Below are 14,065 nucleotides of genomic sequence, written 5' to 3' on the forward strand. Positions count from 1 at the left end.
ATATCTTGCTTGTACAATTATTTTTATTCTGTCTCTCCCATTAGATTGTGAGTTCTTTGAGAATAGGGTTTGTCTTTGACCTTTCTTGGTATCCTCAGTGCCTAGCATGGTACCTGGCATATATAGTAGGTGCTTAATATATTTTTTTATTGACTGACTGACAAAGAACTGGAAACAAAGTAGATGCCCACTGATTGGGGAATGGTTAAATAAATTGGGGTACGTGAATGTAATAGAACATTACCATGCTGTAATAAATAATAAACACATAGAAGCATAAAAAGATCTACATAAATTGATGCAGAAATAAGCAAGCAAAGAAAACAACGTGACTACACCAATGTAGAAAGAACCACTATTATTTATTGGTACTGAACTGGATACCAGATTATTTTAGTACACTGTAGCTCAGATCTCCTAAACTCTTGACCCACCAGGCCAAACCTCCTAATACTTCCATACACTACCCTGTCTAGTCTCTTCTCTTCTCAAGTGACCTATACTATTCCATCCCCATCCCTTTCAAGATTCTCTCATACTTTTTATTCATTTTTTTCAATTAAATGTAAAAACAAATTTTAACATTTAGCCTTTTAAAAACTTTTTGACTTCCAAATTATCTCCCTCCCTCCTTCTCCTCTCCCATCCCTGAAGCAATCTGATATTGATTATACATGCATAGTCATGCAAACCATATTTCCATATTAGTTATGTTGTGAAAGAAAGCACCAAAAAAAAGAAAAGAAAAATAAAGAAAGTAAAAAAATCTTCAATCTAAAATCAGAGTCCATCTGTTCTTTCTCTGGAGGGGGACAGCAATTTTTCACTATAAGTTCTTTGGAATTGTCTTAAGATCATTGTCTTGCTGAGAATAGCTAATTCATTCACAGTTGGTCATCACAGAATATTTTTGTTACTGCATAACCCGTTCTCCTGATTCTGATTAATTCACTTTGCATCAGTTCATGTCTTTTCAGGTTTTTTCTAAAAGCATCCTTTTTCTTATAGCACATAGTATTCCATCAAAATAATATACTTCGGTGGGGGGATGAATTTAATTGATCAAATCAATCATGAGGCACCTCAAAGAATTACAAGACTCAGTGATTCAGTTTCCTAAGTTTTATTAGAATAACTGTGATGACCACAGGGAGAAACACCCAAAGGTATCTCAAATAGGGAGAGGGAAAATGGTTATATTTATAGTGAGAAAAGTAGGTAACTTCCTCGTTATCTTAATCTCCTCTTTAGGGAGGTTCTTATCCTATTTTGAACTTCTTGGAGTCCTAAGACATCCTTCAAGGCTTTTTCCCCTAGGAATGTTTTTTTGGGGTTTAAGTGTCATAAGGTGAACCCAAGGACACATTTGGTCCTTCTGCACATGTTCCTAAAGACATGTTCAAACTTGTCAGACCTCAAGGATCTCTCTCTTTAGGATATCTCTTTACTGGTTTCTAGGTGTAGTTTCTGTTTCCTGTAGTCCAGGAATGTTAATGGCTATTAATGGTTAATGGTCCCTGGTTACCTTCCCTAAGCTTCTGTTGATATCGTCTGTTGATAGGGACTCTATTTAATTTAACTCTAGTTAATAAGAACACAAATCTTACTTTCTCTGTTAACCCTTCTGACTACTATTGATAACTCAAGTCTTAGGTTATCTGTTAACCCTTATAGCCTCCTCCATCAATACCACAACTTGTTGAGCCATTCCCCAATTGATGAGCCATCTCCACAATTTCCAATTCTCTGCCACCACAAATATATAAAACATATACACACTATCTCTTTGCATATAGTACTGCTGGGCCAAAGTGCATGAATGGTTTTATAGCGCTTAGTACATCTTTTTCCATTTGGCCAATTTTGCTCTTTAAGGTGTTCTCTTCAGTGAATTTTTGTGCCTCTTTTACCATTTGGCCTATTCTATTTTTAAGGCATTATTTTCTTTAGCATTTTTTTTGGTGCTTCCTTTACCAAGCTGTTGAATTTTTTCATGATTTTCTTGCGTAACTCTCATTTCTTTTTCTTATTTTTCCTTTCTCTATTGTGAGAAAATAATTATTAATAATGGATTTCTTAGGGGACCCAGAGATCAGTTTCTCTGTGCTCCACCCCCCAAATCTACTTCTCCTTGATTTGGGAGAAACCCAAGGAAACGAAAGAAATGGAGATAGATTCTTTTGTATAGTTCAATGAAGGACTGATGGAATCAAGCCACACCTAGATAATAGATTTTTCTTTAAGCAACTTGAGAGAGGGTCTTTTGCATATATTCCCTTATGTCATCTGTAAAGTTCATTTTAATGTGGACCACCTTCAAATCATGTCAACCAATGGAATTGAATGATGCTAACCAATTAGCTTTGATCAATGTATAATGAACTGCCTCTATCCAAAGAGGATTAAAAACCCTGTGAAGAGGGGCAGCTGGGTGGTGCAGTGGATAAAGCACTGGCCCTGGATTCAGGAGGACCTGAGTTTAAATCTGGACTGACACTTGATACTTAATAGCTGCGTGACCCTGGGCAAGTCACTTAACCCTCATTGCCACCCCCCCCCCAAAAAAAACCCACACCAAACCCTGGTTAGAGGTCAAGAACTCTCTTGGCTCTTTCTTTCTTTCTTTTTTTTGCAGGGCAATGGGGGTTAAGTGACTTGCCCAGGGTCACCTAGCTAGTAAATATCAACTGTCTGAGTCAGAATTTGAACTCAGGTCCTCCTGAATCCAGGGCTGGTGCTTTATCCACTGCGCCACCTAGCTGCCCCCTTGTCTCTTTCTTTTAGGCCAGCTTAGGTCTTTTAGGACTTCTGAACTCTCTTGGTTCTCCTTGAGACCATGTGCTGTCTCTCTGGGAGACAGCATACGTCTTTGGGGAGACAGCATGTGGCTTTTGGGGTTTTCCTCCTGCTCACACTAACTAGCATGCTGAAGCTCTCTCCCTGTTTTCTCTACCATTCAGCCTGAGCCCATGAGAAGTTAGGGAGACACATGATCAATCCTTTACTGATATAATATAAATTAACAATATTCTTACCCCAAACTGATATTTATACCAATAGCTATAATTTAAAACACAACACACACACTCTCTCTCTCTCTCTCTCATTTGAATTTTTGAAATCCTTTTTAAGCACTTCTAGGAATTCTTTTTGTGCCTGAGACCAACTCAAATTTTTCTTTCAGGCTTTGAATGTAGCAGTTTTAACTTTGTTTTCATCTTCCGAGGCTGTTTTGATCTTCCTTGCCACCATAGTACTTTTTATAATTTGTTGTTGTTGTTGTTTGCTCTTTTTTTCAGGCTATTTCTTGAATTTTAATGTTATGTTAAAGTTGGGCTCTGTTCCTAGGGTGGCAGGGGCACTGTTCCAAAGCTTCATGGTTTTCATGCTGCTGTTTTCAGAGCTAGTTGGGTGGTGGGACAGAGGACCTAGAAATTTTCAGTTCTTCCAAAGTGGTATGGGAAAGGTGTGTTCACAGATTTCCTGGTCTGTGCACAACCACAAGCACTCTTTTCTGCCCTGCAACTGAGACCAGGGTTCCCTGTGGCCACAGTGTGCTGATGTTTCTCCTCACCCTAGGACTATAACCCAGAACCTCCTATGGGTAATGCAAAAAAGTTCTGCACCCAATGAAAACAAAGGGTCCCCTGTAATCTCCTTCTGACCAGTTATCCAACTCCCTTACTAACCAGCTAAGAGCTCCATAAGCCTCTGCTGCTTATTCAGTCATCCCCCAAGGCCTGCTGCTAGCTTGCTGGTACATGGCCTATACTGGCATGGTCTGTAGTGGACTATGCTCCACTGTCACCCTAGTGAATCAGACCTTTCCTGCCCACATTCTAAGTTGTCTTGGGCTGGAAAGTTGTTTCACCCTGTCCTTTTGTTGGTTCTGCCACTCCAGAATTCACTTTGAGGTGTTATTTTAAAATTGTTTGGAGGGAAGAGCTCTGGTTGGTCTCTGCCTTCACTCTTATCATTTTGGCTCTGTACCACACTCCCAAACTTGATAAAGAAAATAGAGGGCATCTACAGTGAGCTTCTTCCCAACTTTAAACTTCATACGCTTCGACATCCATCAAACTCTGTTCTTTTCTCCTTTGCTCCAGTATCTGATAAAGAGGTGGCTCTTCTTCTTGACAAGGCTAACCCCCTCTAACTTGTGCCCCTGATCACATCCACTTCCATTTCCTTCTGAAGATTTCCCCTATGATAATTTTCTCTCTATTCTTTAATTTCTCTTTATTCATTGGCTCTGTGCATGTTGCTTACAAATATACCCAGATCTCCTAGTAATGAAAGAAAACCTTCATCTTCTAAAATGATCATCCTTTACATTTCCTCCTTTTCACAGCCAGACTCCCAGAAAAAGACATCTATACTTCCTGCCTCCACCTTCTCATTTTTCCACTCTCTTCTTAATGCCTTGAAATTTGGCTTCCAACCAACATTCAACTAAAACTGCTCTGTTCCAAGGTTATCAATGATCTCCATTTTAAACTCCAATGTTCTTTTCTTCTTTTTCATTAGCCTTGATTTCCCTGAAGATCTGGACATTGTTGAGCAGCGGCTCCTCCTGAATACTCTCCTAACTTGATTTTTTTGATCCCCTTCTCTTGGTTCTCCTATTTGGATGCCTGTTCCTCTTCAAAATACTTTGTTATTTCTTCACCCATGTACCACCCCTTCCGTGTAGGTATCCCCAAGGCTTTATACCAGGCCCTCCTCTCTCTTTTATTCTCTACATCATCTCTTTTGGTAAAATCATTAGCTCCCATGTTGAATTAATTGATGTAAAAAATTCACAAATCTATATATAGGCAGCCTTCATCTCTCTTCTGAATTCCAGGCCATCTGTAACTGGCTATCATTTGGCATCTCAAAGTTACCATGTCCCTAATGAACTTGCTCTCCTTCTCCCTGAACCCACAAACCCACCCCTCTTTTGAATTTGACTATTTCTGTACAATACACAACCAGCCTTTTTCATCACCTCTGTTCAAAACCTTGCACTCATCCTCAGCTCTTCAAGTTATAATCATTCTGCCTTAACAACATCTTTTATATTCATCTATCCCCTCATTTTTACTCAGATCATTACAAACCTAGAGTAAGTCCCCATCACCTCCATATTTCCCATCTCCCTTTCGTCTAATCCATCTTCAACATGAAATGTCAAATTGTTAATTCTAAAACACATTCTGACCACATCAACCTCCCACTCAAGAAACTTCAGGGAGTCCCTATTTACCTACTGCCAATAGGATAAAATACCATCTTCTCAGTCTGGCATTTCAATTTCTTCATTATCTAATTCTGGCCTGCCACTCCAAAATTATTTCACATTATTTACCCCCACCACCACCACCCATGCAGTGTCTTCCTTCCAGTCAAACTAGTCACATTTCATGTCCTGCTTACCCAGCTTTGTCCAAGTTGTTTCCCATGCCCCAAATGTTCTTCTTACTTCTACCTCTTGTAACCACTAGGCTACTTTGAAGGCTCATCTCGGGGGCTCCCTCTTATTCAGAGGCTTCCCTGATCCTGTTCATTTTTAGTGCTCTCTTTCCCACAATTAATTGCTTTGTAGTTATTAAGAGTAATAATAGGGGCAGCTAGGTGGCTCAGTGGATAAAGCACTGGCCTTGGATTCAGGAATACCTGAGTTCAAATCCGGCCTCAGACACTTCACACTTACTAGCTGTGTAACCCTGGGCAAGTCATTTAACCCCCATTGCCCCACCAAAAAAAAAAAAAAGTAATAATAAAAAGATTAGCAATGCATATAGCATTTTAGGATTTTCAAAGTATTTTACAGACATCTCATTTAAACCATTTAACGAACCTGTAAAAAGTAGATACTATTACTATCCTCATTTAACAGTGAGGTTAAGTGAACTGTCCATTGTCATACAGCAAGTAAGTATCTATGATGGATTTTCAACCCAAGTCTCTATGACGCCAAATCCAGCACTCTATCCACTACATCGTGCTGCCTCACATACTTTGCAAATACCTTTTATCCAATTATTTGTGTAAATGTTATATTCTCTCAGTAGAACATTTCATCCTTGAGTGTAGGGGACTTTACATTTTTGTGTTTGTATCTCTAATATTTAACATGCCTGGCACGTTAGTTGGTGCTTTGTAATGTTTGTTGAATTGAACAGCCCGGAGTTCACAAAATCATGAGGCTAACAATTTTAGTCCTGCCAACACTTAATCAATGCCCTGACCCCCTCATGTTAGCCTCCTTCCCTTCCTTTTTACCCCATGATCGAGAAAGTCTGAATGTAATTCACCTTTTCTAACTAAACTTTTTCATTTAAAAAACCCCTACAAGTCCACCACACTCTTCCTTACTTTATTTGCCTCTTTCTACCTAGCTGAGTAGCACGTGGCCAGTCTAGATAAGCCATATAATCTACTTTCTCATTTCAATTGCTTTGCTACTTGAAAAGCTTTCTTGACAGATTTCATGGAATGTTAGAACTGAAAGGGACCACAGAAATCATATAATCCAAACCCCTCATTCTAAAGATGAGAAAAACTAAGGCCCAGTGAGACTTTTGGTTAACTTGTTAGTGACAGGGTCAGATCCAGAACTCAGGTTTCCTCACTCCTGTCTCAATATTCTTTCAACATAGCCAACCAAGTCTCTTAAGTGCAATTGAGCTATTTAAAAATAAGCATATCTTATATTATCTTCAATCATTTTTGTTTTGTATAAAAAGGAAAACTAGATCATTTAAAATCAAGTTAACATAAACATTTTCAAATAAAACATTGACTCAGCAGCTTAATTGACTTTCTCTTTGATAAATGAAGGAAAAAGAGAGATGAGCTTTCCTACTTTTTCAATTCCAAAACAATTCTCAAGTAAAACAAGTTGATCCGAAGGAATAAACATTCTTCCTAAACCTAGACAGAAGCCACTGAGATTTAATGTTGTAGAGATATGACTGCTGAATGTCCACATTCTTCATTGATTAAATGTTGAGAATATGGATAAGAAAATAATTTGGAAATTGAGTAGTCTTTTGTAGGTATATATGCTAATATATAATCTCCAGAATTATAATCCCAATTCTATAGTTGTGAGGTTTAATATTATTTAAATGCTAATTTGTTTCACAGTTTATATGTGAAATAGTCTGGGGTTTTTTCCACTCATTGACCCCTTTTCACCTGACAAATTTTTATGTGACCCTGGGCATATCAGTATATAAAATAGGTATACAAATCAAACATATACTGCCAAATTTTTCACAACTTCCACATTCAGTTACTTGGCCCCATTGGGGGTCTCAACACAGTTTAAGAAGCTTTGAAATAGTCATATAAAATGAACAGGCATGGATCAGTTCAGTCTCCATCATTAGATAGAGTATGCCTATTGATGAGATAATAGAGCCATATACATTTTTGAATTAAACTATAATCTAAGTTTAACATTTAAAATCATTTGTAAAAATATGTATGCATATACATATAAGTAGGTTTTTTAAATCCACCCTGCTGTTAAATATTTCCAACTTTTTAGCTTGAATGCATGAATTCGATGATCTCAAGAATTATAGAATGCTAGACCTGCAGGAGGTTAGAGAGGACTTAAAGGTCATCTAGGGTAACAGCAAAAGGAATGAGGAGACAGGGGAATAAGCATTTATTAAGCACCTACTATGTGCCAGGCACTATGCTAAGCAATTTACAAATATTAATCTCATTTGAGATAGCAGTTTCAGAGAAATCTGGGAGGACTTGTATAAACTGTTGCAGAGTAAAGTGAACAGAGCCAGAAAAACAATTTATATATTAATAACAGCATTGGAAACACAAATTTGAATGACTTAAGAACTCTGATCAATTCAATGATCAGCCACAGCTCCAGAGGAAGCATTCTACATATCTCTTGACAGAGAAGTGGTATACTCAAGATAGAGAATGAGACAAACTTTTCTGGACTTGGCAAATGGATGAATTTGTTTTGTTTGACTTTGCCTATTTGTCACAATGATTGCATTTTTCTTTTTGTATTGGGGGGCGGGGTGGATTAAGAGAGGAGAATAGAGATTGCAATAAGGTCACCAAATAAAGGAGAAAATAAAGATGGTCCTTGAAGCATTTGTTTTTTAATTGAAGAGAAGACTAGAGGAAATTCAGAAGAAAACAGGCAAGTCCGACAGCTTTTAAAAATAAAATAACAAATTTATTATTTACTTAAAAAAACAAACCCGAATTCCATAATATAGATTTACATGTTCACAATTACCATTTTTTCTGTACTGCTTTGCACAAAGAAATGTTGTTCTTCTTTTTGTTCTCATTAAATCCAGAATTAATTTTTTTAGGACAAAGAAAATGAAATGATATCTTCAAAAATTTGCTGGACAAGTTCCGGGGTTTTAAAAAATCTTTTGTATATGGAAATACTCATAATATTTGGCATCAGTTAAGTTCAGGAGACATCAATGACAGACTAAATACATACATAAATAGCTCATTTAGTCCAACCCAATCAATCATTTTACAGGTGAAGAAACTGAGATTCAATGACTTGCCTAAGGTCACAAAGTTAGTAAGTTAGAACCAGAATGTAAACCCAGGTCATCTGATTTCAACTCAAGTGCTTTTCACCACACCTTTTTTCTCCCCACCATCTATGATTCTAGTTAAATGTATAAACTGTATTGAATACTGTCTAGCTATTGTGAGCTATCCCCAGTACTGAAGCATTATCTGTGTATTATATCTTAGTGGGGGGGAAATTAACCTAAATATGCAAAATGTAATGAAGACTAGGTATATCACTATGGGAATTGAACTTTTCAGGAGCCATTTAAACTTCCTAAACTTTCTGTACCACTTCCAATCAACAATGAAAAGCTGTACCTTACTGTACAAAATAGCAAATCTCTAAATGGCTTCCTTCTAAACTGGGGTTTCCATCAATCAGAGCATCTTAAACTCTGATTACTTAACATAAACTCACTACAGATGCCATCTGTTCACAGAAGCAGAAAATGTCATGCCGAAACACAAAGAACTAACACCCCTAATAATACCTAAGAACAAGGGTTTAGAAAGGCAACCAAACCCTACATTCCTATCTCTACGATGAGAGTTGCTTTGGCCTTCAAGAGAAGCCAGAGGCAGTCAAGAATACTTGTACCGTTCATCTCAAATGAGAGAATGGTGGAGGGGGGAAGTGGGGGTCAATAATAATAAGGTAATTTGCCAAAGGCAAGAAGTACTTGCTTCACTTCTTTAAGGCTGAGTAGCACATCGGATTATTTGACTCAACTAACGATGCTTAAATTATCTGCAGAACTCTTGCTGAAAGTATTTCCTTGAATTTTTCTTAATTACTTTACCTCTCCCAGAAGAAACAGGAAAATAGATGTTACTGGTCTAATCTAGCCCCATGAATGTCGACAGGGCATCCAAACTAAGTGAATTCGGAATGTAATTAAGACACAGCCTAACAGTGAAACAGATCAGGTAACTTAGATTAAGACACCCTAGGGAATCAGTAAGATTTGGAGGTTGAGAAGGGTTCTATCCCCAGCCCTCAAAGCCAGACTTCAGGAAGATTTGCAAATCCCTTGCCCCCGTTTCTGGGAGGCTTCTTTCCTTTCACTGTCAGTAAAGGCACACGAAGTGTACGTGAGCGTGTATATGTATGTATGTATGTATGTATGTATGTATGTATGTATGTATGTATGTATGTATGTGTGTGTGTGTGTGTGTGTGTGTACCTCGCCCGGGTGAATCATCCGCGCTCATTCCAGGCAGCCGATGATTCATTCACGCGTCTTTCAGAGAGCGGCCACACGTTCCGTACGTACTATACGGGCGCACACGCAGATTTCTTAATATTTAAATTGAGCTTTTAAGGTCCACACACCTCAAGTGCAACGCGTGGAGAGGGGCAGGAGGGGCAGAAGGGGCGGGGAGGGCACCAGCCACGTTTCGGCTACCGCACAAATGCTTAGAAAACACACAAACACACACACACACATATACGCACGCATCATCATCTTCCTCCTCCCCGATCTCCTCCTCTTCCCCCTCCCCTGCCAGTCGCTAATGCACGTGGGGATGCGCCAGGGAGAGGCGCCGGAGGGCACACAGGTGGGTCCCCAGGTCCTTAGCCCCAAGCGATTCGCCAGCTCCCTCCCTTGTGCCCCTCCCCCACAACTTGCTAAAGCAGAAAAAAAATGCCTTCGCAACGCGCCTCCCGCCCGCCTGCCCGCTCTCCCTCCCCCTCTGCCTTCCTCCCTCCCTCCCTCCTGTGACATCTTATATAATAATCCGAGCTAATCAAAACGGAAGCGAACCGCGCTGCCATGGCACATTAGCCAGAGATAATTACCCTGGGAACAGATGCTCTGGACACGGGCCCGCGGCTCCCTAACTAGCCGCCGGGGCGCGTTGCTAGAACAATCCCAACCGGGGGAAGCGGCCAAAAGCGGAGCTTGTTACCCAACACTGTGAATGTGCGGCTGTTCCCGGTCCCTCATCAGGAAGCTGCGAGCGTCACCAACTGCGTCAGCTTCTTCAAACACATCGCATGGGCTCCCTCCGGTCACAACTACGGGCAGGAGCCGCGGGCGGCCGGGGCGGAACCGCGATCTTCCCGGAGGAGAAAGTTAGTGGCCGCTAGCGGCCCGCACAGCTGCACTTCCCAGCCCCTCACTGGCTGCCCTCCCGGCCCCGCAGCCCGCGGCGGCCCCCGGCTTGTTGGGCAACTTGTGACATATGACGACGGGCGGATCGGGCGCCTGTTCCCCCACCCCCTTCCCCGCGCGGCCCGGCCCAGCCCTGCCCGGTAGCCCCGCGGCCACAGCCCCTAGCAACCCCCCTCCAAACACCCCCCAGCTCACACCCCCAAGAAGAGGGGGAAAAAAAAAAAACTACGCAAGAAACTTCCCGGCCCGCCCTGGGTAGAGAAGGAGGCTCCCGCACCTCGCAACTGCCTTACCTTGCTTTCCAAAGGCCATGATCTGTGTATGTGTGTGTGTGCGTGTGTGTGTGTCTGCGTGTGTGGATATGTGTGTATGTGTGTGTGCGCGCGCGCGCGTGGGGAGGCGGTAGGTAACTGAACAGTGGCTCGGAGGAGTTTCGCGGGAGGAGGAAGAGCAGGAGTGGGGTGTGTTAGCGGCAGGGGAAGGAGGGAGAACTCCGAACGGCAAGAGCGCGCAAGAGCGGAGCCAGAGGCGCCCGGGGCGAGCGAGGGAGCGCGGAGGGGGCGGAGGAGTTTCCGTGGGTTTGTTTACGCACCGCTGCCCGCCCGGCTCGGGGCACAGCCCGTACTCCCTGATTGGCCACAAACTGGGGCACTGCCTCTTGCTGCCCGCGTGGCCTGAGAGCAAGCGCGCAGCTCCCTGGGCTCCCTGCTGGGCACCGCTGGCTTTCCGCTGCTTAGCGCGGCCTCGGAGAGGGGGTGAACGGGCAACCATGCGGGCTGTAGTGGGGGGGGAGGGGTGTTTGCAGGGGGGCGGGTAGGGGCTGCCCGGCACCCATCAACCGAGCCGACCCCTCCATACAGTGAAGGAGTGCACTAGATGACCTTTAAGGTCCCTTCCAGATCGGACATTCTTAGTGTCTGTGATTCTCCCACCTGTAATTGCCCGACCTTGGCCAAGGGGGGGCCCGAGGCTTTCTCGATGTTCGTCAGGTTAGGAGGCAATGCACCTGAAATGACCAGTTTTTCTCTCCTTGAAGAACCTTCCCTCATTAGTCCATTCTAAAATGCTTAAAGGTCATTGAGTCCAAACCTGTCATTTGAAGAGAAACTTGGGCCCAAGCAGGTCAAATGAAGCAGTCTGCTAAGTTGCAGAACTAGAATTAGAATTTCTCCTCCACTCATGTAGTATAATTTGAGGGGATGGGTGAGTGACCCTCACATACACAGACTTTTAGGCTCCGGAATAAAGTTGGCTACAAGGCAACTCACCTTGGCTTGATTTAGGCAGACCTTCAAAGCCTGCTCAAGGGATTCCTCCTCTGAGCCAGCTGTTTCTCTCATTCTTATCTCTTTCCCTTTCTCTACTTATCCTTTTCTTTTACTTACTCCCTTTTTGCCTCCTTTTCTCACTGCGAATTCCACTTCCTTCTATCTCTTCTCTTCTTTAGCCTTCCAGATTCTGCTATACTTTCCTCTTCCCTTTCCCCCATTACCTGTGCTCTCTCCTCCTGCGTGCTTAAAAGGAAGCCTACCCAATTAAGGAAGGCGATTGCCCTCGTTACATAGGAGAACACAATTTTCGATCAGGTAGTTTGGGACTCAGCACAACTTCCAATTGAGAGGGTAGTTGTTCAAGAAATTATCCTCAATGAATCATTAGACTTTTCCATCATTCCCCTGCTACAGAGGACCCTAAAACTTGTCTCCCTTTCTATCCTACTATATTGTCCCTAAAGGACTTCTCCACAGGTCATCTTCCTCAGTATTCTAACTCCCTCCCACCCTATGTTCCCATCATTACCATTCTACCTAAGCCCACCAACCTCTACTCACACTTCCAGTGATATTCCTCTTTTCTGTTGCAAATTTGCTCCAAACTCTCTCCGGGGATCAATATTTCTAGCCCAGTTCTCTCCTGAGTCCCAGACAACCATCTTCAAACTGAATGTCCCACCAACAAATCAAATTCAACATATACAAATCTGAAAGATGTGCAAAATATCTTTACTTCTAAACTTGTTGCTTCTGATTTTTGTCAGACTGACAAGGTTTTTCTGTCAGTAACAGTACCATTCACCCAATTTCTCATGTTGAAAATGTTGGTCTTACCTTTGACCCTTCTATCCAGTTAGTTCACCAAGTCCTATCTTTTCTGCTCTACTATAAGCTCTTATTAAAAAAAGAAAGAAAGAAAGAAGCTCTTATTACCACATGTATGATCTATTTCAATAATTTTTTAATGGGTCCTTCATTCTCTCTGTCTGTCTTTCTGTCTGTCTGTCTCTCTCACTTTTCACAAGACTATCAGAGTTTTCTTCCATGTGCATGTCTGGTTAGATCACTTCTCAGCCCTATGGCATTAAAGATGAACAATCTTTGCCACTATCCTTCATCCATGACATTCTACTCTCCTCCACCAACCCATGGATTCAAACTAGGTTACTTTTTGTTCCCCAGAGATATTCAACATTTTATTACCCCTGTGCCTTTGCTCATGATGTTCTTACACAGGGAATGCTTCTTCTACACACAAACATGCCTGTTGATTCCCTACACATCCTTTCCTCCAGGAAGCTGATCCTGATCCCTTCAGTTAAGTGATGACCTTTCTGCCATTGAACTGCACATAGTACTTTGCCTGTACCTGCCTTCAGCACTTTATATCATTTGGTACTATAATTCTTTGAGTATATATCAACTTCCTCTGCTAGACAGTTTCCCCCCTATCCAAACTAATGCAACAAGCATTTATTAAATTGTGATAGACACTTGGTATACAAAGATAAAATAATCAAAACTCATATGTATGTGATACTTTGGGGCCTCTAAATGGCTCAGTGGATAGAGCACTGGGCCTAGAGTCAGAAAGACTGGAGTTCAAATATGGTCTCAGATACTCACTAGCTGTGTGACCCTGGACAAGTCATCCAACCTCTGTTTGCCTTAATTCACTGGAGAAGGAAATGGCAAACCACTCCTTCATCTTTGCCAAGAAAGCCCCATATACAGTATGATGCATGGGATTTCATGAAGGCAGAAAATATTTAATTCTTATATGTCCCCCAGAAAATGAGGAGCTGATCTAGATCAGGGGTTCTTAACTTGAAGTCTATGAATGTATTTTTATTTTGCCAGGTGCATTTTGTTTCCTTTGTAATCCTGTTTATTTTGTAAATGCATTTAAAAACATTAGGTTGAGAAGGGGTCCCTAGGTTTCATCAGAGTGCTGAATGGACTCATGACACAAAAAAGATAAGAATTCCTCTTTTAGATGATCTTTTATGTGCCCCTTTAAACTCTAAAGTTCTGTAAAAGGAAAGAGAGAGATGGAGAGATAGGTTAAATGGATAGATTTGGAGAAGAGAAGTGAAGCCAGAC

General features: G+C 41.6%; 1 protein-coding gene across 1 annotated transcript in view; it reads right to left on the reverse strand.

The window, feature by feature from the left end:
• Positions 1-11,280, reverse strand: part of PCGF5 (polycomb group ring finger 5) — a 144,866-nt gene extending 133,586 nt beyond the window's left edge. Inside the window, 1 exon segment of the mRNA XM_043982959.1 lies at positions 10,982-11,280. The gene's annotated coding sequence lies outside the window, so the exon portion shown is untranslated.
• Positions 11,281-14,065: the final 2,785 nt, after the last annotated feature.

The sequence above is a fragment of the Dromiciops gliroides genome, chromosome 2 (genome assembly GCF_019393635.1).
Source record: "Dromiciops gliroides isolate mDroGli1 chromosome 2, mDroGli1.pri, whole genome shotgun sequence".
Classification (NCBI taxonomy): Eukaryota; Metazoa; Chordata; class Mammalia; order Microbiotheria; family Microbiotheriidae; genus Dromiciops; species Dromiciops gliroides.